The sequence below is a fragment of the Eptatretus burgeri genome, chromosome 1, assembly GCF_056783735.1.
Source record: "Eptatretus burgeri isolate ZD-2024b chromosome 1, Ebu_testis_v1, whole genome shotgun sequence".
Classification (NCBI taxonomy): domain Eukaryota; kingdom Metazoa; phylum Chordata; class Myxini; order Myxiniformes; family Myxinidae; genus Eptatretus; species Eptatretus burgeri.
Genome location: NC_140961.1, coordinates 17362776 through 17390202, shown reverse-complemented (window position 1 = coordinate 17390202; position 27427 = coordinate 17362776). Strand labels below are relative to the sequence as shown.

General features: G+C 39.6%; 1 protein-coding gene and 1 long non-coding RNA gene across 2 annotated transcripts in view; one reads left to right on the top strand and one right to left on the bottom strand.

Annotated features, from left to right (window-relative positions):
- Nucleotides 1–14353, top strand: part of LOC147033947 (uncharacterized) — a 106968-nt gene extending 92615 nt beyond the window's left edge. The window contains exon 6 of the transcript XR_015056186.1: nucleotides 11988–14353. The gene's annotated coding sequence lies outside the window, so the exon portion shown is untranslated. The remainder of the gene's footprint in view (nucleotides 1–11987) is intronic.
- The window catches only part of LOC147033946 (uncharacterized), a 100137-nt gene that overhangs the window by 54829 nt on the left and 17881 nt on the right, over nucleotides 1–27427 (bottom strand). The gene's annotated exons all lie outside the window — the stretch shown is intronic.

Genomic DNA, 27427 nt, shown 5'->3' with positions numbered 1-27427 from the left:
GGATGAAAATTGACAATTTTAGAAATCCCGCCTGTCGACCTTTTGGGCTATGTTGACCTCAAAAATACTTGTTCGCTGAATTCAATCACCAAATATACAACTCCTCTTCAAATTTCATGTCAATTGGATGAAAATTGACAATTTTATATATTTGGCGTATATGTTGACCTTTCAGCCTTTGTTGACTTCATAAAATAGTGATTGAATTCCTTGATGAGATTTGCGAATCCTGTTTAAATTTAAAGACAATTGTATGAAAATTGACAATTTTAGAAATTTTACAAAGTTGTTGATCTTTGGCCTATATATTGTCCTTTTAACATTTTGACCTCAAAAACAAAAGGCTTCTTGCTCATGACGAACTCTAAAAAGTTTCATGAAAATGGGTTTAAAATTGTGACCTGTAGGTGATTGACAGACAGAACAAGCCGGTAGGCGACATGGTTGGTCGCTATATAATTGCATACGAGTCAGACAGTTTTTGACGGATCGGGCTGAAAATTTTTGACAAAGAGGTTGATTATAGTGCGCATAAAAGCGCGGAAGCGAATTTTTGACTTCGAAAAAAAAAAAAAATTCGGATATTTTCAAAGATTTCAAAGTCCGGTTGCTAGGCAACGGTGGCGTTCATAGCAACGGTGCTCAAAAGCATACAACAAGATACTGGTATGAACCTACCAATCAAGTTTCATCAAAATCGGTTGACTCCTCTGGCCTCCAGAGTTGTCCATTACATACAAACAAACAGACAGGCATACCAGACAGACGGAAAACCTGAGAATAAGGGTAGTCTCACGACGCGACCACCCAACAGACATACAGACAGAGGGAAAACCTGAGAATAAGGGTAGTCTAGCGTCCACCCAATAATGAAAAATCACTCATAGAGTGACAACTTGGCAAAACAGCACAAAGTAGAATCGGGAAAGCGCATACCTCTGCCAGGTGGAACAGTTCACGTTTTGTAAACATACACACAAAAAACACACACGCACACGCACACAATCAACATACTTCAAAAATAAGAAAATTGCAAAGTAACAAGAAGACGCCGTGCAGAGGACACTTGCAAAATCCATAAAACAAATTTGACCTCAAAAATTGACGGTTGAATTCAATGACCAAATATGCAAATCCTCTTCAAATTTCAAGTGAATCAGATGAAAATTGATGATTTTAGAAATCTCACCTAAGTTGTTGACCTTTGGCTTATGTCGACCTCAAAAATAATTGGTGGCTGAATTCAGTGACGTGAAATATAAATCCTCTTCAAATTTCATGTCAATCGGATGAAAATTGACGATTTTAGAAATTCGGCTTACGTTGACCTTTTGTGGACCTCAAAAATAATTGGTGGTTGAATTCAATGACCTGAAATATAAATCCTCTTCAAATTTCAAGTCACTGTCCTTTTCAAGCTCCAAGACTGTCCCTTGCATCATGTAATCAATATTTTAATTATTTTTCCCCATCTCTGGCATCTTACATTTCTTTGTTAAACTGTGCAGATCTGCAAATATTTTGCCCAACCTATTAAAGTATTTCGACTTTCCTGAATATGATCACCTCCCCCCCCCCCCCTCACAACCCCTCTCTACTATCTTTATTACTTCTAAGCTTCATGTCATCTGCAAATTTGGAAAGCCTACTCTTAACCCCACTATCTCAATCATTGACCTACATTATGAATAATAGCGGTCCAACAACTGACCTCGAGGTATCCCACTACTTGCATCCTCCATTTCATCAACGACTCTTTGCTTCCTATCACTAACCCAGTTTCCAAATCTAACCAACCACCTACCTACTCCACAATTGGCCCTCACTTTAGCTAACATCATCTGACATCATCATCATCATATCATCATCATAACATCTCAGAGCCATCTACTGCACATCGAACGCCAATGAATTAGTGCAACATGAACTCCCTCCAGTAAATCCATACTGACTGCCTTTAATTCGGTTGAATTTATAACAATGGTTCCACATCTGATCTCAAGAATCTTTCCATTTAAAAAAAAAAAAAAAAACACGTTCTAACCAGTTTGTGATTGCAAGCACGTTTCACAGATATTATTATATTATACGGTATTCAGTGAAGATTCTGGACACACATCTGCTGGAATATGAAGCCTTTGTGTTTTCATGTCAAAATCAGATATTTTCCACCTGTGAACACTCCACGAACGGGAAATGCGATTATTTACGGCTTTTTTTTTTTCAGAAAAAAATTGTTTTTTTTTCATCTGCTTATAATTAACTTTTTATAATATTTTTCTCACCACACATCCTGTGAAAGAAAATTTCTGGTGCTTGTTGAATTCCACCAGGATTTGCTATCTGTAACTTGCTTCATGCCCACAAAGGTCATCTCACCTGGCTTTCAAATGCCACATTTTGCATGGAAATTCGATTTGAATGAAGATAAATTTCATTAAATACTTTGTTGAAGCATCATGTTGAACCTTCCTTTTTCATTATATTTCGGTTGTAAGCTATTATTGTACCATCCGAATGTCCATCAGTGTTAGATGTATGCAACAACCTAGTTCACTATATGTACGATTCTGTAAGACTTGATAACTTCCAACTAGTCCGAGCACTTGAAAACGAGATTTTTAGCTGATCTGGAACTTACATTCCAGATAAGCTAAATATCTCATTGACAAGTACTCGCACGAGTCGGGAGTAATTCCAGATAAGGTATTGTCATCGCTCGTCGTCCGTCCGTCTCCTTTTTCGACTTCTCCGGCCAAACTGCTGGGCCGATCCGGCTGAAAATTTGCAGCAACGTTTCTCTCCTGACTGGTAGAGGAACTGCAAATCTCATTCCGGTCACATGACTATAAGTATGTCAAAATGGACGACTTAGTAAATTTCTTCTTCTCCAGACCCACCAGTCAGAATGCTGCCAAATTTGGGTTGCAACATTAGGACAGGGCAGGGATGTTAAATTGTGAAGGTCATGCTAATCACATGACCGGAAGTGTGCCAAAATGGATGACTCGGTCACTTTTTGGGCAAATCATGTAAATTCCTTCAAAAATCTTCCTCACCAAGCCCACCAGTCAGAATTCTACCAAATTTGGGTTAGAGCATGAGGTCAGCGCCCCGTTAAGCTACAGCTCCAGTGCAGGTCCTATTTTCCTATGATTACCTCCATCACCAAAGGTGGAAGGAGGTTAAGTTTTCATCCCTGTTTGTCTGTCTGTCTGTCTGTTTGGTTGTGTGCAGGATATCTCAATAAGTTGTGGATGGATTCGGATGAAATTTGGTGGGCACATTGGGTGTGTGACAAGGACGAAATGATTAGATTTTGGTGAAGATCTGGATCTGGATACTTGAAGTTTCAAAGTGATTCTTTACCGTTAAGATTCAGGGCCAAACCGATTTTATAGCAGGATATCTCAAAATGTTGTGGACGGATTTGGACAAAACTTGGTGGGCACATTTGTTGTGCAACAATGAAGAATTGATTCGATTTTGGTGAAGATCTGAGAATTATTTAACTGATTATTCACCATTGAGAGATAGGGCTAAACTGATATATAGCACGATATCTCAAAAATGTATTGGGCCCGATATGTTCTTCGGCTTTTTAAAGTGATTCAACATTGAGAGATGGGGCCAAAAATGATGTACAGCATGATATCTATCTCCGCCATTGAAGGTGAAGGAGGTTATGTTTTCACCCTTGTCTGTCTGTTTGTATGCAGGATATCTCAAAAAGTTCTGGACGGGTTTAGATGAAACTTGGTGGACAGGTTTGGATGTGCGACAACGACAAATTAATTCATTTTTGGTGAAGATACGAATCCGGATCTGGATGCAATAATTATTTAATTTTTTAAGTGATTTCTTCATCATTGAGAGATCCGGCCAAAAACGATATGCGGCATATTTTAAAAATGTATTGGGCCCAATTTGTTCTCGTAGATCATGCATTGCGGGGTGGAGGTATGTGCTCGACTAAGTGCCCTTCTAGTTCAAAAAATGCATTGGGCCCCATATGTTCTACTTGATCAGGCATTGTGTGGCGGAGGTATGCGCTCTATCTCGTGGTTGTTCTATTTATTAGCGCATCGATTTATTGATTTATTAGCGCATCGATTTATTGATTTATTAGCGCAAATTTCTTGCTATCGGAACCATTGTTGCTTGCATAAAACTTGGGTGTTGTTTTTATCTCCATGCCTGATGAAAAAAAACGGGGGTGATGTTGTAAATTGGATATGTCTGTCTGTCCATCTGTCATGCTATCTCCTCCTAAACGGTTGGACAGAAATTCACCGAACTTGTGAGTTATGTTCAATGCATGGCAAGAAGGTGCAGGGACAGTTATTTTGGCCCCGCCCACTGTGACAAGGTCGCAAGGTCAAATACCGAACAATGCAATTACAGGTGCATTTTTAAATGAAACTTTTCATGTTCTATCAATGTGAGAAGCGTGAAATTTTTCAATTTTTTTTCTTTTGACCACAATTCATGGTCCAGGGGGAGGGAGTGGGGACGTAGGGCCACAGGGGTCAAAACGGGGGAAAAAAATTCAACTCAAAATTTGACATTTGGTCATTCCTGTTGGAACTTTTTGCCATCTTTATCTTTGCTCAACTTTGCTATAACTTTGATTTTGTTTGTTCTCTGTGTCTGATTAACAAAGATTCCATTCCATTGGGACAATACTCTGTCTGCCATTGGTGCTGCCTAAGCAGTCTCCTTGGCTATTGGGCACAATCCTGAACAGGTCACCACTCCGACACAGGATACCAGCAAGCTGGCACTCATTTTCCCATCCTCAGAAGGATGACAGGCAGAGTCAACCCCACCTGGTATTAATTCAACAGCCGAGTTGGATTTGAACTCAGAATCCTGGGATCCCAAGCCCACCACCCTAACCATGAAGCTAACATCAGACGTATAAACAAAGATGTCATGTGAAATGGGTTTTTTTCTTATTCTACTATTATAATACTTTGTTAATATATTCATATCATAATTGCACAGTGCAATTGTTTGCCTTTCATTGTCGTAGATGGCTGTTCGCACGAAACGTGCAAACTAGCCAGTGAATTTGTTTATAGTACTGCTGTAGTTTATAGAAGGCAGTGGCTTGTGACAGCAACCACACTCTAAGGTACCACAGTGTAACGTGATGTCAAGGAACCTCTACGAAAACCAGACCACTTGCTACCCACAGTTTTTCTCGGCATGAAGTTCCTTAAAGAACAAAGCTTGTTTTATGCACCCAAGGAAAATTGGTGTCTGCATATTTCAGGAGGTTTTGTCTCGGCATGTGATCTAACGTGAACAACCATTGTTTTTTTTTTTATTATTTTTTTTTTCTCAATTACTGTTCGATTTTAAAACAGTTTTATGCACATCAGTGATATAGATGTTTGAGGCAGTTCTTTGATTTTGATAAAAAGACAAAATAAGCAAGGAGGTCACAAAATAAATTTCACTAATTTTAAAGCCACAATAATTTATTGATATTGTTATAATAAAGTGCATTTATAGCGTTACACCAACGATGTTGTACAACTACAACGTACCACAATTGCGAACATATTCACTGCCTTTTCAAAGCCTACGCTGCTATTTACAGTTTGTAATAATATCACATTAGAAATAAGCACATTACCCTTATATTTATGCTACTTCAAGCTGAATATTTAACAAAACATCAATGATATCCTTAGGCCAAGAACTAAGGCCGAAGAATAATTGGAGACCAGGGTGTCGTCAGTGGCACAGTTGTTAAGCTTGTAGGTGATGTTGCACTTGTCTATCATGCTGCTTGTTGAGCTTGTAGGTGATGTTACACTTGTCTCTCTAGTGCTGCTTGTTGAGCTTGTAGGTGATGTTACACTTGCTCTTTCACCATCTGTTGTACTGGTCTCTCTGATGTAGAATGAGGAACTAGTCTTGCTGGTGAAGGATAGTGTCAATCTGCATTTTCAGAGAGATAGAAGAATGAATGAAATCAACAATGTTGATAGAGGTTTGCTCCAGTAACCCCGGAGGAAGCAAGAAGCTCCCGTTTCAGGTGTTAACCCTTTGTTGGAGCAAAAGAGTGTTAAAAGTCCTGATTATTTCATCCATTGTTACTTTTGCCACCGAAGCTGGATTGGGGTTATGTTTTCTCCCCTCTCTGTTTGTCTGTCTGAGTACGATATCTCAAAACATTATGGACGGATTCTGTTGAAATTTGGTGGACAGGTTGGGTGCGTGACAAGGATGAATTGATTAGATTTTGGTGAAGATTCGGATACGCGAATTTTTTGATTCTTCACCATTGAGAGATGGAGCCAAAAACGAAATATAGCATGATATGTGAAAAATTTGTGTACGGATTATGACAAAACTTGGTGGATGAGTTGGGGTTATTACGATAACAAGCCGATTCAATTCTGGTTCAGGTCCAGATCCAGATCCGACCTCTCAGTGGTATACAAAATGCAAACTGTTCAGCCTGGCAGAGGTATGTGCTCCACTGAGTGTCGTTCTAGTTCTCTCTGATGTAGTTTTACCATTGTTTTTCTTCTTTGATTTCAACTATTTTTACCCTTTCAAACGGTTCAATTGAGTCTGATATTCACATCAGTTAGAATTGACCAAGTCAGTGATTGTCGACATCTTCACAGAGTGCAGGGAATTGTGTGAAGAACCAAATGCTGAGTGTTCAGGAGTCTGTGAAAGTAAAGTGAAGATTTTCATCTGAGGATATTTGTACATCGTCCTTTGAAAGGTTGACTTTTTGCCAAAGCTACTCAACTAGATGTTGCTTTCCTGTGAACTTTGACTCTCTCTTCTCCATCTTCATCAGCATGAAAGCTGGTTGAGGGATGAGCGGTTCATAATGTTTGCTGCCCTCTCTTCCCCACACCCCAACCCCTTGCCCCCCCCTACCAGTACAAGTATTCAATTATAATTATATTGGGGAGGGGGTTGTGACCATGCAATACTGTTGTTTTGTTCAAAATATTATTGAATTTTTCATTCAAATTTTGTGTGTGATTTTTTTTGTTTTGTTTCCTGCTCCCTTTGTTGTACATTCTGTGTGTTAGCTTTTATATGAACCTCAACAATGTATACAAAAAAAAATAAAAGCTTCCCAAAAATTTGCATGCATACTAAGAGAACTCCAAGGGAATGCATTAATGAAAACTGGGTATTTGGGTACATTTAAACACCCCTTTTGAAGATAATTAAGGGGATTCTCATCATCAAAAAACCACTTACCCTTCGTCAGCCCGCTTTCCTCTCGCAGCCACCACTTTGTTTTGGCATGCTCAAAAATGTCTTGCCCTGGAACCACGATGTATTCTCAAGGACGACTTATTAAAGTTCTAATAAAAATCTGGGTTTGGATTTGAGGATCGGAACTCGTATACTGAATAAGTGTTGAAATCTGAAATTTTCATTTAATAAGCAATCCTGAAAACTAAACATAATTATTTAAGCAAGGCTGTGATCCCACTCCTTCTCCATATTTACACAAGAAAATACAGATATGCAATTAATTAGTTGTGGGGGTGGCAGGTAAATTCCTGAGATATTTTGTACTTTTTATTTTTTAAGTTATTATGCACACGTACAACTTAAAGTTATATAAAATATACACGTCCAATTTAATGCACGCAACATCACCTCCAGGTTTATGTACATTTTAGCTCACCTGGACTTCAGTCAGGTGAGCTGATGCGATTGAGCAGTGTGAGGCAGTGAGTCAGTCAAACCAAACACACACTTTTGATGAAACTTGGCTACAAGCTTCAAATCTGATGCCGAACGAAGGAGTGCTAAACGCATTAAAATCTACGCTCATTAAGGGGATCCACAGAGGGGTTTTTTTGACCCCCCCCCCCAATTGGTATTTGTTCACTTCTCTGAAACTACACACACAATTTTTATCAAAGTTCACCACAACCTTCACCACCCACGACGTACCAAAGTTTATTGACCGCATCAAAATCTGCGCTCATTAAAGGGGTCTATGGGAGGAGGGGGGGATTACCTCCCCATCAAAATAGGTATTTTCTCTCTTATCCGAACTACACACACAATTTGAATGAAACTTGACCGCAATGTTAATCACTTGTAATTTACCAAAGTTTGTTCGTGGCATTAAAAAAATTCACGGTCTAAGGGTGTTGCAGGGGGGGGGGGCGGGGTTTGAGTAACTGTTGCTCCCGATTCAGGTGAGCTTCGGGACAGGGGGTCCTATTTTTAAAAACTTAAACAACGAGTTGAAAACTGAACAAGGTAAGTTTTCATTACAACAAAAATAGTTATGATTCTGTCCTTTTGTCGGCATTTTTTATGCACAGTACTGTATGCTGTCGAGATGTCCAGAGTTATGTTCATTTGCCAAGCAGCTAGTTGGCGCTTGTCAAGCTCGCCGTTCCATATCAAAGGTTTTGAATGTAGTGCTTGCTTGAGTGCTGAAGCCACTTTGTGAGCGCTCTGAAAGAAACTTGGTAACTCAACACACCCCAGACTCATAACATGGCGATGAGGTCAAACATCTATGCTATGACTTATTTCGGCCATATTGATTAAATTGTCCCTCGGGGGCAGATTTTGACATGACACGAGGCAAGTTAGAGGAGTGAGGAGGTGGGAAGGGAAGAGTTGGGGTGGGAGTACGAGGAGGCAGGGGGAGTGGTGTGCTGAGAGAGGGGAAGGGAATGGAGGAGGGACCCGGCGTTGGCCAGCAACGCTTGGGTACCTTCAACACCCCCCCCCCAACCTCTCTCTCTCTCTTCCCCTCTCTAATATCCATCAGCGAAGTGATGGCTGGTATTTGCTAGTTCATATGTATATATGAGCAGGGTGTGCTTACACATTGTGGAAGCATATGAACCGTGCTTCCACATTGTCTCGGGTCGCTCACCTGCATTTGATTTTTCATTTTTTATTTTCATTTATTTATATTTTCATTTATGGATAATTGCAATGGTTCTGTGATTTTTCCCCCCTGGTGTATTGTTTCGATGTCTGTCAGCACGCAAAATTTCAGCTTTCTACATCACCCGGAAGGTACTGATCTTTAATATCAGTCAGTCATTGAGTGAGTAAGTCAGTCAGTGGTTAGAAAGGGCTTTATGCATTCGATAAACAGACACACACATGAAGCCAGCACTGCCTTTTATATATGCAGCTTCACTGTCCTAAACTAAGTTAATCCAAATAATTGAAGATTCACCTATAAAGTGAGGACTAGCTTCAGATGTGACAGGGCTGGACCAGCTTAAACATGCAGATTACCATTCCCCAGAGTTATTAATGAGCCATCTGGGTTTTGTCGATGGTCCAATAATGACGTCGTGATTCTCCTGAAATTAGCTCCAAAATTATCAATCTTGCTACCTTCAGCCAGATCTGGATCCGCAACCCTTAGAGATACAGTCACACAAGTCTCTCCCCAAGATTGCTTGATCCCTGGTTATCCTGGACTTTGTTACCAGAGTGTAATGATTGACAGTGAAACAGTTGTTCTCCCAAGGTTGGAAGCTCTTGTCTCTGGGAGCAGTTTGCACTCTTGCGTCATTTAGGCAGATAGTACTGCACAACATTTCCGTGCATTCAATTGTTTATAGCAATTGTAACAGGAAAAGGTGGTGTGCTTAAAAGGGTTCTGGCACATCCGAATGTGAAGGTAACATTGTGATCCGAGGTGCATTCTTGAGATAATCACTCAAGTGTCAGTCGTAAGAGGATCAAAGCTCAGCGCAATTCGTATCGTGCCCTGTCAAAAACGTATCCATGATGCTTTGCTCAGTGATGCATTGACACTGTAGAGTTTGAATCAGGCCGAAGACATTTGGCCTCGGGTAATGTGGAAAACTGTCCAGAGCACCGTTTTCAGCTTGCCAAGTGCTACTTCCTAAAGCTGAAATGTCCCTTGCTATCCGTAGCAATTTTTCATTGTCGAAGCCCAAAAGGCCAGAGGCAAAACCGCAGAGCGAGCAAACTAAATTGCAAATCCCTCGGATGTTGTTAATCCCATCGAAGAAAACAGTGAACCTGCCTGTGCAGCTCGGTATAGAAGAGCCATATTGTTTGATTTTTTTTTTCTCTGATCCAGTCTTACCAACTGTTGATTTGTTTCCATGTATGAGGACCATTCAAAAAGTTATATGAACATGATGAAATAGTCCCAGATTTGCCAATGTTTGTTCTTTATCCCTTTTTTGTGTAACTGTGTATAATTATTATTAATAGTGAAAGAGGTTGGTTTGGGAACTTGAGGTCCTTGAGTTCAAGCCAAAATGATGCCAGACAGGTTGACTCGGCATGTCATCGTTCTGAAGTCAGCAAAATCAGTACAGTGAGCCAGTCGAGTCTCCTGTCTCAGAGTGGTGACCCATCCAGAATCGTGTCCCCTCGGCCTCATGTGCCTGACTGTGCAAGGAGGTGTATAAACTAGCTGAAGTACGAAGCATTGCAAGGGGAAATTCAACGAAATATGTTTTCAAATATTTCCTGCAAGACAAATTTGGAAATGTTAACTTTGAGGTGGTGTTTGGCCTGCATGATAAATTGGGGAATGTAACCTTTTAAATGGTGTTTTGTTATACTGGTCAAAATACTGCGGTGGAACTATCAAAACACAATGGTCCCAACTCACAATGCCACGAGGATCTGGTAAAGGTGAAGTCAGTTGAATGAAAGGTAAGGAAATGGTGGGATAGTGGGGTGAAAATTTACTGAAAATAAGAAGAGGAACATTACTGGTTGTTTTTGTGGTTCCCGATTGGCTGTGATGTGTATCCAATCAAAATTGACAATATGACACAGAAGTCACTTGATATCTGGTATGCAGACATTGAAGAAATGTCCATGAAGCAATGTTGACGTGCTGCTGAGATGTGCTAAGTAAAGCAGTCTTTTTTAATAACAGGTGCACGTGTAAACATGATAATAATTAAATTAGTGTTGATGACAACAAATCATGACAAACTCAACATAGGATCATTACAATACATATTACTCGTTTGCTCCAGGGAAAAACCTCGGCAGTGAACAGGCAATATACTCACTCGCGGCCTGAACACAGAGGTGTTATACTAAACCTGTGTAAAGCAGTCTTTTTAACAACAAGTGCATGTGTAAACACGATGATGATTAAATTGTATTGTTGATAACAAATCACTACAACGTCAACATACAATCTTCAATATATATATATATATATATATATATATATATATATATATATATATATATATATATATATATATATATATATATATATATATATATATATATATATCTTGATCGCTCATTGGAAAAAAAAAAATACAGCCAGTGCATAAGTACAAGAACCAACTGAGGACTGAAGGCCAATTATCTTATTTTATGTCAATTTTTTTATAAATCCAAGCAGAGACCTTGACCTTCCTCTGGATGAAAAAGGAGTCCATACAAAGTTTGTTGCACTGGTTCATGTAGAGTTCAAATGCAGAAAAACAAAAACTTTCTTCGTGAGATATTAGATTATAATTAGAACAAAAAGTAGTGATTCTGATCACATGACAAAACTAAAATTTGAGACTAACATACCGCGGCTTTGTGTGGCACATTTCCGGCCCGCTGGAGGGAAAGGAGTGACCGAACTAATGGGTGGTGCTTGTGATGCTGGGGGAGAGGGTGAAGGCATGGCCCATAGACAAGGCAGTTTATATATATATATATATATATATATATATATATATATATATATATATATATTTATATATATATATATATATATATATATATATATATATATATATATATATATATATATATATATATATATATATATATATATATATATATCAGGACTCTCCCCACAAAATCTTAATGAAAAAAACCGATATTTGGCACCTCACACACCTCCATTAACGATAAAGGAGATGAATATTCATCAAATTGATGATGCATTATGTACAGTTTGTATTGCACTGACAAACATTGTGAGAGCATTTAATTTACAGGTGAAGAATGCATTGCCTGAAGCAACAACCAAGGACTGTTATGACCTTGGCCCAGGAGATACTGTGCTTATTAAGATGCACAAAAAGAGAATCTGCAGTGAAGACATCAGAAGAGAACAATTGACTTTTGTTTTCATTATGTTGCAAAGTTTTGATCATTATTATAATTGGTGCACGGTCAGAATGAGATGTGTAGTAAGATTTGCTCATTTTTGTGGACAATGCCTATCCGAGGCTGACCAAGAAGGTGTTAATTTTAGTTACATTAGATATTGGGAAATTTGAGATCCCAATGACAAGGTCAAGTCTCAGATTTAATTGATGACTTATTTACTTCTTCATGGATGCCAACATTAGAGATGTGATGTAGAGATAGGAGACTGGTCAGGCCAAATAAAGTGATTTACTGATGGGGTACTGACTGATATGAAAATGAACATCAATCTAAAAATAATAATAATAAAAATCGGGTGTATAGTTTGTGGGTCAGTAAGTTGTGGGTCAGAGTTCGGTTCCACTGTCACAACAAAAGGTAAACAACAATTTGTTGTGAAGATTTCTGGAATTGTTCTTATTGTCAGTTGGGGGGGGGGGTGGGGGCAAGATTCTAATAAAATCTAAAAACATATATATATATATATTATTTCAATGATAGATCCTGTGTACAAGTCCTTGTGAAGTGTTTCTTGAAATAGACGATAACTATCTGGATATGCACAAGGAAGTGAATGCCAATATGGCTGACAAGAGTGTAAGGAAGGTGCGAAGATCTTCTAGTTTTACTGTCTATTAAAATGATTATGGTAAAATGGATGGTTCATTTGCTTATTATTTGCATGAAGAAGATTGTTACCAAGACAATCGTCACGCAAGTTTCATGCATCTCTCATGAATAGGCCAAAACGATGATTTTGATGATGTGTTCTGGAAGCTATGTGAAATCAAGATGGATAACTAATGTAATGATATTACAAGACCTGATAATGATGATGATCAGTAATATCTGTTAATATTAAGTAACTAATGAAGTTATAGATGAAAGTAAAGTAAGACGTACGATGGTGTAATGCCTAAATGAGACTGAACTCATGAGGTTGTTTATGACTAGAAAATATCAGAAACTTAGTCAATATACTCTAGGATCTTGGGATTAATTAGCTGTACTGTAGGCAAGAAAATTATATGACAAACGACAGATTATCTTTGTATATTTGAAGGAAAGGAGGGATTATTCAAAAAAATATAAAAAAACATCTCGTGCTTGACGTAAGAAATATTCAAACTGATGGTTATGTACACCGGCTGTGTATTGTAACGATAACATGCAAACAAATTTCATGTCAGCATTTTGGTCATTCAAGAAATATAACAAATCATTTTTACTGAAAGTCTATATGAATCTGTTGTATGTCAGAATTAAAGCAGAGAATAAAAACATTGAATAAAAACACAATTATAATAAAAGATGAGATTTTGAGTCTTGGCTAAAGGGAACTTAATGATTTATACAACGTTGAAATTTGAAGAAGTACATAGGCAATTTAAAATGAACATGCTATATGACCATGGGCAGACGTTATCCCTGAGGTGGTCATTTGTCTCACTGTCCTTTACCAGTGGTTCGCCATCTATAAGAAATGAAACTTTCTGGCCCTTTCATGCTGTAGCCACTTGGTTCGAATTACTAAATGGAATTTATTTTTGCATCAGCAAACGAATATCTTGTGATCATGATATTGGAGTGTGTGGAATGAGCAATGTTGATGATGTGCTGCCGAGTGGCTTGTGTTTGAGACTTTCTACTCCACACTTTTCTACACCTTGGCTACTCCGTGGCTATATGTCTCCGGCTTTACTACATGTGGTGTGAGGGACTCTGGCAATAGTACTCTGCACAATAGGTTACTCTCCTCTACATATTCTCCTCCACCTACTCTCATCTACCTATGCTCTGTCTTACACCAAGTTTAATCAAACGTGGTTACTCGTTCACCATGGCAGAGTGAGAGATCATGCTGGGAGAAAGGAGACTCTTGAGAGACTCCACTCTGCATGGTGGCGTTGGACTTTTGGAGGAAAATGCTTGTGGCTGCTGCTTCTTCTTCCTCATTGGACAAATGCCATGAGCTTTCTAAATGCCCAAGTTATTGTCATCCATCAACATAAAATATATATAAACTGTGGTGCCAGCATATGGGAAAGAAAAGGACTTCGTCTTACCGAATCCTATATAAAGAACTCAATATTCCATGTATTTTAGAATTGAGAGGAAGACTGTTACTTATTGAAACGTTTCTCAAATTGTCCATATCGATATGTGCAGGTGTGTTTGTATTTGCTTATGTCTGTTTTTAATAAATGACTCAAATGTACAGAAGGAATTGAGAATTTCTTCGACAGCTCCATCCTTTAAATAACTCGTGATTTCAATGTCCTCACCTGCACACCCTCCTATCAAATCCAAGCACCTTGCTGTGCCTGTCTGACTGCCTTCACATATCTCCTCTCTTCTCATCTCCCTCTCCACCATCTTCCTTCTTTCTTTCACACATGCCTTTCCCCATAGATCATGCTTAGTCCACCCCAAACCATGCTTCCCATGCTGCACTATTCCAATCACCTCCTCCTGTTGCAACTGCTCCTCCATTTCATCCACCTCTGCTCTTACATTCCACTTCCGACTTGCCTTCTTCTCTGGGAGAGCATTCATCACTAATGGTTCGCTTAAATTCCGCACCAGCATAAACTCCCACTCTCACCACCTTATATTCCTTGGTTATTGATGTTGAGGGAAACCTGAGTTTTCCACACTGACCATAAAAAGTAATATTCGTCCAACAGTGTGGCACTCCCAACCACCTCCTCACAAACCCACCACTCACCAAAACCTCCATTCTCTCGACATGTCCAATAGCAATATCATACATAATGAATGGCCACAATACTCGTGGCATTCATCCAAACTTCAAACACCATATCTTCAACTTTCCTGGCAAACCACATCGATCAATCCTCAAATCTTTCAGCAGCTTGTTCCTTACCTCCTGCACACTTCCCATAGCATTCAACTCTACCATATACCATCTTTCTAAGTTATTAATGGGGGCCTCCACCAATGATGGAACCACCTGCACTCCCTGATCAAACCTGTGAACGTGGTCCACAGCCCCTTGTCTCATCACAACACTCTTCGACTTTCTTGCATTAAATCCCATCCTTAACCACCACATAAACATGTCCAACCACTCCAGTACCTCCACTGCTCCATCAGCTGACTGTTGGACAACTGTCAGGTTATCCATGAATGCAAACATTGCTGGCAAGCTCTGACCAGGGGCTAGTTCCACTTGTTTCCCATGTCCACTCACGGTGCGCATCAGCAACTCCATAACCAGCACAAACAAACCAGGGGAGATGTCACATCCCATCAGGATGCCCACTTCCAAACTCTGCCACTGCTATGTAGGACTGTGTCACAATCCACATCCAAAACTGATCATAAAATGCCACTGGAAAATCCCTAAATCTTGGTGGCCCACAAAATAAATCCATGGGATATCTGATCAAGGCATGTGGCACTGATCCATTTGCATTCTCCAAATTCAGCCAAAGCACTGCAACATCCTTCCTTTGCCTCTGACTCCTGTAATACTTGCCTGACCATAACCAAGTGTTCAACACATCCTGGTGAACCTGGTATTCCTGCCTTTCGTACAGAGCCATCCACAAAACCATTTTCTTTGATGAAGCCCGAGAGCTGCGCAGCAAAGACATCCATAAATATCTTCCCATCGAGCAATGATATTGGTCTAAACTGTGCAAGTTTCACCGCCTCCTCCTGCTTCAGAATATGAACTCCTTCCACCCGACTCCATTCACTGGGCACCACTCCTTTCCCCCACACCACCTTCAGAGCCTTCCACAGATACTGCCGATGCCTCCACATCTCTGAAACACCTGATCGGGACCAAATAGGGTACCCTGAGTGGATTCCCCCCGTGCCTTCCTCAAAACTGCCTCAACCCCAGACATCTTCGGCTCCACCAAATCAAATGGAACACCTGGCTCCGTCAGTCTCACCAAGCCTTCTATACCCTTCACCACTTCATCCCTCCTTGTGTCTGTGTAGGTAACACGAAAGTGACCTTCCAAATCTTCCTTTAGTTCCTTCAGTGCACCAGATCGAGACTGTTCCAACAGATCCTTCATAAATCGAAAGGTATTCTCAAAGAACCTCCTTCCTTCACCTATTCATCCTTTCCACCCTCTTCAATTCCACCAACCTTGCTCTCACCTGTTTCTTCGGCATCTCAAAAATATATATTTTTATACTTTTTAACCACTCATTCCAACTCTCTCTTCCTCATATGCGGTGACCTAAATTGTCACCATGCTTATTGGCTGGGTGTTGATACCTCTCTCACCAGCCATGGCACTTCTGCAAAAGACTTCTGTGACTCCTTGAGTCTGACTCAATTGGTGAATTTTTCCACCCAGATTTCTCCTAACAGAAAATCTTTCCTTCTGGATTTTGTGATGACAAACTTTCTCACCAATGTATCTTGCTATTTCTTTGGCTCATCTGATCATGTGCTTGTGAAAGTCAACATCTCTCTGGTCAATCTCAGATAACAGCCTCAGTGCCAGCGAGTCTGGCAGTTCAATCACACAAACTGGCAGGGACTCCAAACAGCAATCGCACTTCAGGACTGGTCTCCTCTATCGACCGCTCCTGATATTAATTCAGCCTGGGAATTCTTCCACAGAAACCTGCTCTCCCTTATGCACAGATTCATCCCATCTCTTCTTCAATTATCGCACACATCCTCCTGCTCTTGTTACTCTGAATCTTGTGGTGAAACAGTTTCTTTAAAACAAACAACTTTCATTCTACTCCTGGAAGGCAAATCCAACCAAAGGCAAAACTTGGGTCATTCCACAAAAAGTGTGTCCACTCTCCGGAGAGCCAGAAAACAACATCAGTCCAATCTCAAGAATGAGCTTTCAAACTTGTCTCCCTCATCTAAAACCTCGTAGTGCCCTTTCAAGTCCATCTCTGGTGTACGCTCCACTTCCATCACTTCAAATAACACCACAGCCGATTCTGCTTGTGAGAAGACAGAATGCCTCAATTGTTCTTCCTTCCAAATATTGTCACTCATTCCCCTCTCTCTGTGTTCCCATCATTCCCAGTTGTACCCAACTGCTCTTGAATTCTGTGTCTTTTGCACCTGAAAAGGTGGAACAGGAATGGAATGAATTGAGGAATGAATTCAGTAGTTGTCACTCTCTCATGTTTTTTTGAGTTTTTTGATTTGCAGCTTGAATATAAATGGAGGTTGTAACAGTCCGTAAAATTCAAGTCAATAATTTCTTATTACAAAATAAAAAGTTGACATTGCTCTTCTATAGGAGACCCACGTCAACAACCGCTGTGTTGCAGAGTCGTGCACCCTCTTCCCTGGTCTTTCCTCTTAGAAACAGTGGCTCCCGCAAAGGCGGTATAGCAATAATTCTTAGTCCTTCCTTCTCTCCTTCATCACTCAACTTTTATGAAATACAAAAGGGATCTCTAGCAATCCTGAGAATTCCACGACTGGAAAATTTTATTCTATTTTTAATATTTATGCCCTGACTTCACCTATAACTCGGCGGGGGTTATTTTAATAGTCTTGGAGCACACCTAACTTCCCTCAACAGCCAAAACAACCATATCTGTATTGGCGGAAATTTTAATTGCACCTTCAAACTCCAACGAGACAGGAAGAGTGCCGAACCCCATCCTGCCTCCACAATACCCCTCATCAAGTTTTTTAAAACAACTGAACTACACAGATGTATGGCGGTTACATCACCCATCAATCAGGCAATACTTGTGGTGTCGGTGCAATCAAAATAATATTGTACTTGCTCGCTTAGCAAGTTTTACATCAATCCTCCATTTGAATGTCTTGTCCTCACCTCCCAAATTTGCCCATCGGGATTTTAAGACCACAGTGCAACATTTCTCACAATTTCCACCCTTTGCCCAAAACACAAGAGTGCCTTTTGGAAATTCAATAATAATCTTCTTGATGACAGTACCTCTAAAGAGGTTTTTCAGAAATTTTGAATATCCTGGTTGCATCTAAAGAGTTTCTCAAACCTCAAGCATTGGCGGGATTATACCAAAACGCACATTAGACTTTCCTGTCAACAGTATTGGGCATATGGAGTTCAAAATGAAAAAAAAAAATACTCTGCAACCTTACTTGAAAATGAATTCCTGCAATTACAAGAGCAGCTCTTTAGAACCAAAAGTGCAAGTTACCAAGAAATAAAGCAACAACTTCATGGAAAAACATCTTTTCTGAATTCCATATCTGAGAAGCGAACACAAAATGCACTCTTACACCTGAAAATGAAATACACGCATGACCTCGATGCCCCAACCAAATTTTTCTTCAACCTTCGAACGGAGACCTCATCCTCACTGATAACATGCTTGCTGCATGATGGGCAACTCCTTTGTGAGGATGGCCCCATCAGAAAATGTGCTTGGAGTCATTTTAACCAACTGTTTATGCAACATGGCATTAACCATGATGCTTTATCTGAGCTTGTTTCCAATCTTCTAACATTGACTGAGAACCAGAAGCAGCAGTTGAAGACTTCTCTTATTTTGCCTCAACTTTCCACGACCTTGAATATCTTAAAACATGACAAAGCTCCTGGACTTGATGGACTAACAAAAAAAAATTCCAGTGTTTCTGGGACGCCATTGGACCCCATATACTACAGGTCCTGAATGAATGTTTAATGGACGGACAACTGCCATGGAGTTGTCGTCGAGCAGTCACCTCCTTAATCCATAAGAAAGGAGACTCTCAACAGATAGAAAACTGGCATCCTATTTATGTTTTATGTATGAATTATGAATTATAAAATTTTAGCCAAAGCCTTATCCAACCACTTGAAACTGTTTTATGAATCTACTAGTAGGAGAACATCAATCCCTTGGTATCCCTGGACAAACTATATTTGAAAATGTCTTTTTTATCTGTGATACTATTCGGTTTTGTACCTATTTTAACAAGAATGTTGGTCTGGTTTTTATTGACCAAGGAAAGGCTTTTGATTGTATTGACCACACGTACCTTTTAAAGTTTTAGAGAATTTCGGTTTTGGCCCTAATTTTATCTTGTATGTTAAGCTTTTATATTGTAATATATCCAGTGTTCTTGAAATTAACCAAGGAGACCCCCATTGCTATTGTGCAGCCCCATTGCTGGGAGTACGATAAGGTTTCCTGCTATCTGGACTTTTATACTCTTGCTCTCGAACCTCTTCTGTTCCAATTATGAGCACGCATCTCTGGCTTTACCGGATCAATTCTCACTGCACCACTCAAAATTTCTGCTTATGCAGATTATTTCTGAATAATTTTGAATATTATTGCTGATGTCACTGCATTGACTCAGACATTAAAAACATATTGTCAGGCTTGTTCAGGCCAGGTGAATTGGAAAAAGAGTGAAGCCCTTTGGGTAGGATCTGGAACTTTCCCACCAATCGTCGTACCAAGAAGAATGAACTGGCAGCAAAATGGTATCAAATACCTTGAAATTTTTCTGGGAGACAATGCTTTTGAATGCAGCAGAACTGGGCAGGTTTGCTGGGAAAGGTAATGAAGAAACTATCGCGTTGGAAAGGACTTCTCTTTCAACTCTTCTACCGTGGAAGAACTCTCGTCATCAATAATCTCCATCCTGTGGCATAAAATTATATGTTTGCAACCACCTGGAAAATTTTTAGTCGCACTCCAAAAAAGTATTGTTGACTTCTTCATGGAAAATATAAAACACTCCAAGAAAGTATTGTTGACTTCACCTTTCTGAAAAAGTTTAATGATAGAGGACTCATTCAACAATTTGTTCATGCCAGGCTGCTGTGAATAAAAGACCTCATGACAGTTTGGAAACCACTGGCCGAGTGCCGCTGCTCTGGCACGAAGAACTGTAAGATCTGTCAGAATCATCTCATGTTTCCTTCAAGGGATACTCTCAACTTACCGCAGCACCTGCGAAGAACTTGAACCTTTCCCCGAGGAAACAATTCACTTCCCTAAACTCCTTGGCTTCAGCCTGCCAATTAATCGTTCTCCTGGCATGAACAATCCTGATACTGCATTATCCCTCCTTTCTTCCCAAAGAAAACTTTTGTACAATGCCTACGCCAAAATTTTACATGCAAAAACATTTTCTGAGCACCTGAGGCTTCGATGGCGAGATTTTTTACCCCCAATATCCCCTAACTGTCTGACTCCAAAATATGTCAGAGATATTCACTGGATTTTACCTTGAAATGTTTTATTGAATCGCTTTTCGACTGCCAACTCTAATCTCTGCCATTTCTGTGCATCTATTAAAACTTTACCACGAATATACCTTGAATGTGGATGATTACAATCTCTCTTAACTTTCCTTGATTAACCTCCACCATCGCAGATGGATGGAGGTCTGTTTTCACCCCTTTCTGTTTGTTTGTTTCTTTGTGTTTGTTTGTGAACAGTATTACGGAAAAACTCCTTGACGGATTTCGACGAAACTTGGTGGGGGGGGGGGGTTAGGTCTGGTCCAAGGATCATGCCATTAGATTTTGGACTTAGTCCAAAATCCAATATGGCCGCTATGGCGGCGAATTTGAAAAAAATATTTGAATTTTTTTTTTGGGGATTTCTACATGTTTTAAGTGATTTCCACCCCCCCCCCAAAAAAAAAAAATTGTTGGAGAAAATAAAATTTTTGCAACTTTTTTTTCAACAAAATTCCGATTTCTTTTTTTTTGCATTTCTACATGTTTTAAGTGATTTCCACCCCCCCCCCCCAAAAAAAAAATTGTTGGAGAAAATAAAATTTTTGCAACTTTTTTTTCAACAAAATTTCGATTTTTTTTTTGCATTTCTACATGTTACAAGTGATTTCCAACAAAAAAACATGCCAAAATAATTGCGGCTGATTTTGGAACTTCAGGTGGATACACCCACGTAAAATCAATTTCTGTCTCAAGGAATCTATACTAGTTATGACGAATGAATTGAGTATGTAAAAGTTAAAAGTAAAAGGGAAAGTTGCAAACTATAACTCTGTGAGCACTGTTGACGTTAAATTGAATGAATAGGATATCAGGTTCACTTGAGTGACCGAGCAGTATTGGCGGCGGAGGTTTTGCACTCTACCGAGTGCTCCCCCTCTAGTTCTCATTATAATTACAATGTTTTTTTATGGTGTTTTCAGACTGTCTTCCCTCAATAAAGTGGTTTTGACGAATTTTTTGATTGGTCAAGCTAAGTTCGTGACTTACAAGTCTAAGAAAGCAAAAATGGAAAATATTGCTGTTTCTTCACCAAATGTACACCAAAATTGAGAGTGCAAATTAAAACTGGAATACTGGGTTTTTTTTATGAACAAAAGTTTAACATTATTCACAGAAAAACGGGTTTTTAGTGATTCCATTTGTAAACTTGATGACACTGATTTGTTAATAATTTCTCTTTGAAACAATGTTTTAATTATAATGTTTTCACTTTGTTACTATGTATAACTGTCCTTTTTCACTTTTGTAATGAAAAGAAGAAACAGTCTGTCTGTGTCTCTTCGTGTCCCCCTCGCCCTCCCTCTCCCTCCCTCTCCCTCTGTCTATCTGTTGTGGGTTTTTATCTTGCCAAAACGAAGTTTTTGCAAGATATGTTAGTCAGCTTGGATGTTTTTTTTTTTTTTTTGTTTTTTGTTTGTCTGTAATCACGTAGAAATAATTCTGCAGAGCACAGTTATCATTGCAAATTTTTGTAACTTCGCATATCAGAGGCCTATAAAGGTCCCTTTCAGCGCATAACATTTTGAAGGTCAAGGTCAAAGGTCAGGGTTACTGTCGCAAATCAGGGGAATCGACGAAACCCTTATTTTTTGAGTAATTTTGATTGGATCGTCTTCAAACTTCATGGGAATATAGTTCATGGTCTGGCGCTCAGCTGATTAATTTTTGGTGGCGATTGGCCTTGACCTTCATATGTTTTTGTTTTTTTTTGTCTGTAATCACGTATAAATCACTCTGCAGAACACAGTTGTCATTGGAAATTTTTGTAACTTCGCATATCAGAGGCTTATAGAGGTCCCTTTCAGCGCATAAAATTTTGAAGGTCAAGGTCAAAGGTCAAGGTCACTGTCGCAAATCAGGGGAGTCGACGAAACCTTTATTTTTTGAGTAATTTTGATCGGATCGTCTTCAGACTTCATGGGAATATAGTTCATGGTCTGGCGCTCAGCTGATTAATTTTTGGTTGCGATTGGCCTTGACCTTCATGGTTAGCGCCTAAGGTCAAACATATTTGACCCCAAGGTCAAATTTTCAAGTTTTAGGAACCATATCGTGTAGTACCTCAAATTGAACACCTCGATGAGTGCTTTCTAGATATGTCAAGCTTGAGAATTTATGACGTCATTTGGTGACGTTATGAGGCAAACGCATATTTTTCATGGTTACTCTGTTGAACGATTCTCATCGGAATCTCTCGTAGGCAGATATTCCTCAAGGAGTCACTCCTGGTGGATAGGAGCTCTGTTCACCTCAGTGTGACCTTAAAGAAGTCACACGTGGTCACCTTTTGGCAAGATACGGGTCACCCTGTGTATGTATGTATGTATATGTATATATATATATATATATATATATATATATATATATATATATATATATATATATATATATATATATATATCTCTCTCTCTCTCTCTCTCTCTCTCTCTCTCTCTCTCTCTCTCTCTCTCTCTCTCTCTCTCTCTCTCTCTCTCTCTCTCTCTCTCTCTCTCTCTCTCTCTCTCTCTCTCTCTCTCTCTCTCTCTCTCTCTCTCTCTCTCTCTCTCTCTCTCTCTACCATTCCACAAACCCATTTGCTTTCTCAACAACCGTTTCAGAGGTTATGTCACTCAAACTCTTGGGTTTCACTCTCAAACATGTTCTCTCTTAGGCAAACCACATTTCAAAATTGGCCTCCAAAGCCAGCTGTCAACTGGTATTCCTCTGTCATGCAAAGTCCTTCCTTGGCACACCTGAGCCAAGGCACATCTACCTTCACCAAGCTGCAGATAAAAGTCTTGGAGTACTGCTCTCCACTCTCGGCTGGCTCCCCTGCCTCAAATCTTGCTCAGCTTGATGCCGTGGAAACCAAGGCTTTCAAGATCATTGGAATCTCTCGTGATGAAGCTGAGTCTATGGCTAGCCTATCACTTCACCATCGCTGACAGGTCGATTGTCTCCGTCTTATTCCACCTCATTTCTGGTCTTTCCCCCTTGCCCTCCACATGCTTTGCCCCCCAGGTATCTGCAGGACGCACACAGTCCACCATCAACCCCCCTCCGAGTGAAACTGGATAAATCTAGAACCACTGCCATGCCTGGTGTTGGCTTCATGGTTAGTGTGGTGGGCTTGGGATCCAAGGATCCTGAGTTCAAATCTCACTCAGCTGTTGAATTAATGAATTAATACCAGGTGGAGTTGACTCTGCCTATCATCCTTCCAAGGTTGGCAAAATGAGTGCCAGCTTGTTGCTGGTATCCTGCGTCATTGTGGTGACCGTTCCAGGATTGTGCCCAATAGCCAATGAGACTGCTTAGACAGCACCATCGCTCCGCACAGAGTATGCTCCCGATGGATGGATGAATGCTCACCTCCACTCATTTATTCCTCTTTTTCTCACTAATGGAACCACCTTCCACACTCTTCAATCTCATTCTTCCCTCCAGGTCTTCAAGACATCTGTTCACCACAATCTCAAGTCATACCCCATCCAGAACCATGATCTTTTCTGCACCTGTTAAACCACCCCACATCTCCCAGAACTTTGCATCTGTAACCATTTTGACCACTCCTTGAGGTTCTCCCCTACCCTCATCGTTACCTGCATCCCTTGATTGTCCGTCTCCATCTACCTTCTCCCTTCATCCTGCCATTGGAATTTCACCTTTCTCCTGCAGTTCCCCTTGTTATTTTGTGTCCTGGTATGCTCTGTGTTCCAGCTCTTCCAAGAGCCTAGATCATGTATAAAAATAAAACATGTTGATCACTCAAATAGGCTGTGTTGGTAACGACATGCACCATGGCAGCAGCTGCAAGAATATGAAAATCACTATTTTATTGTTTTCGAATTTCATTTTAAGTTTCATCCCTCAACGTGTTTGTGTTTGACTCAGTCTCTTATTGTTGCCTAGCAACCCATTGTTGTAAACAATACTTTTATTTTATGGCATTTGATTTGTTTGCATTTAAAAAAAAACGATATAGTACTTGTGAATTGTAAAAGAAAGAGCTCATTCTGATCACTCATTCTTCATTTACTGGATTTATGTCGTTGTTTGTGAAATGTATATTATATTTATGATGTCTGCAAGTAGGATGTATCTGAATACCTGCTTGCAGTCTAAACATGTTCCACAAGTATGTATGTATGTATGTATGTATGTATGTATGTATGTATGTATGTATGTATGTATGTACTGCTATACTTTTTGTTTTTGGCTTGTCTTGGACTATGATGAGTCTCTCATTTGTATAACATTTAAAATACTCAAATCGTAGGCAAAATGTCACTCAGCCATTGTGTTGTCGGCATATTCAGTCGAGACCTTTTTATAGAGGGGTCGGCCCACAGCAAAAATAGCACATCTGTCGAGAAACCTGATAATCTTCAACATCAGACCACCCACACAAAACATTTATGGAAGAGCTTCCACAATTCAGTCGACAATCGTCATACTTGAATTACACAAGATCATATTATAGGCCTTACTGTAGACTACAAGTACAATGGAACTTATGTGATGATTTGTGTCTGCACCGAGTACGATTCATTGATTTAGAAAGGTAGCCATCGTGGCTTGGATAATTCACCCTGTCTGACATGATTTTGTGGAAGGGGAGAGGAGGAGAAGGTTATAGGGCAAATTAACCACCCATCTGAAAGGTGGTTAATATGCCCTAATGAGAGTATTCTTGTGTCAGATCATTCAATATCAACATCCAGGAATTATTACAGATTAGGTGGACAGCTTGACGATGCTTTTGATGGAAAGACTTCTACATTACACTTGACGAAAACAATTTTCAGAAGAGAGAATAAGGAAATGTAAAGGTGACAATGGTGGTGCTCTGGTGTACATGCGAGTCTTCCTGTCTCTTGCAAGATACACAATTAGTTCTCAGGAGAACTGAAGACCTTGCATTCTCCCCGACCCCTCATCGTTGCCCGCATCCCTTGTTGGCTGTCTCCATCTATTTTCTCCCTCCGCCCAATGTTGGGATTTCCTTCCTTCTCCTTCTGCTGTTTATTTAGTTGTGTCCTTTGTTTATTTAGTTGCGTCCTGATCCATTCTGTGTTCGAGACCGATTGTGGATTATTTGATGTGGATAGAGCTGTGTGTTTGAAGATTCTTTGATCTTTTACATTTTCTTGGTAAGATTATGGGTAAATTTCAAAGTTCAATTTTTTTTTTCCAAATAATCTGCCTTGTCATCAAATACATCCAAATGATCATGTCCTGAGTATGCAGGTCATGTTATTACTGGGCTGCAGCAAAGTGCTCATTGCTCCATACCCATAATGTAAGGATGCCCACACAATCTCTTGTTATTTTCATTCGAGCAAATACCACCCATCACTTAGCTGACGGGAATACTAAGGGGGGGGGGAAAGAAAAATAGGAGGGGAGAGAGAGAGGGGTGGAGGAGAGAGAGGGGGGAGAGTGGAGAAGTAGAGGGTGAAAGAGAGAGTATGGTGGGGGAGCGAGGAGGTGTGGGGGGGAGGGAAGACAGTGAGAGGTGAGAGGATGAGAAGGCAGATGTGTGGTGGAGGTTTATTACAATTCATTGTGTCTTATCAGAATGATTCTGCATACAATAACAGTTAAGATATATTCCACAGGTCATACTTTAAATACGGCGCAGAGACAAACACTGCCCGGACACATCCAGAGACAAAACCAGTCGGACGCATCCCGACGAGATAAACACAGCTCGGACAGGTCTGCAGACAGACTACGTACGGAGACGAAAACGAAAGAGAGAGGGGGGGTGGGAAGAGGTTCTTCATTGCATTGGGAAGGGGTAGAGTAAGGATGGGAGAGAGAGGGAGAGAGAAAGACAGAGGGAGAGAAAGAGAAAAAGAGGAAAAGATAGAGAGAGAAAGATAGATAGAGAGAAAGAGAGAAAGATAGATAGAGAGATAGAGAGAAAGATAGATAGAGAGATAGATAGAGAGATAGAGAGAAAGATAGATAGAGAGATAGAGAGAGAGATAGAGAGAGAGATAGAGAGAAAGATAGATAGAGAGATAGAGAGAAAGATAGATAGAGAGATAGAGAGAAAGATAGATAGAGAGATAGAGAGAAAGATAGATAGAGAGAAAGATAGATAGAGAGATAGAGAGAAAGATAGATAGAGAGATAGAGAGAAAGATAGATAGAGAGATAGAGAGAAAGATAGATAGAGAGATAGAGAGAAAGATAGATAGATAGAGAGAAAGATAGATAGAGAGAAAGATAGAGAGATAGAGAGAAAGATAGATAGAGAGAAAGATAGAAAGATAGATAGAGAGATAGAGAGAAAGATAGATAGAGAGATAGAGAGAAAGATAGATAGAGAGATAGAGAGAAAGATAGATAGAGAGATAGAGAGAAAGATAGATAGAGAGATAGAGAGAAAGATAGATAGAGAGATAGAGAGAAAGATAGATAGAGAGATAGAGAGAAAGATAGATAGAGAGATAGAGAGAAAGATAGATAGAGAGAAAGATAGATAGAGAGATAGAGAGATAGAGAGAAAGATAGATAGAGAGAAAGAGAGAAAGAGAGAAAGAGAGAAAGAGAGAAAGAGAGAAAGAGAGAAAGAGAGAAAGATAGATAGAGAGATAGAGAGAAAGATAGATAGAGAGAAAGATAGATAGAGAGATAGAGAGAAAGATAGATAGAGAGATAGAGAGAAAGATAGATAGAGAGAAAGATAGATAGAGAGATAGAGAGAAAGATAGATAGAGAGATAGAGAGAAATATAGATAGAGAGATAGAGAGAAAGATAGATAGAGAGATAGAGAGAAAGATAGATAGAGAGATAGAGAGCAAGATAGATAGAGAGATAGAGAGAAAGATAGATAGAGAGATAGAGAGAAAGATAGATAGAGAGATAGAGAGAAAGATAGATAGAGAGATAGAGAGAAAGATAGATAGAGAGATAGAGAGAAAGATAGATAGAGAGATAGAGAGAAAGATAGAAAGATAGATAGAGAGATAGAGAGAAAGATAGATAGAGAGATAGAGAGAAAGATAGATAGAGAGATAGAGAGAAAGATAGAAAGATAGATAGAGAGAAAGATAGATAGAGAGATAGAGAGAAAGATAGATAGAGAGATAGA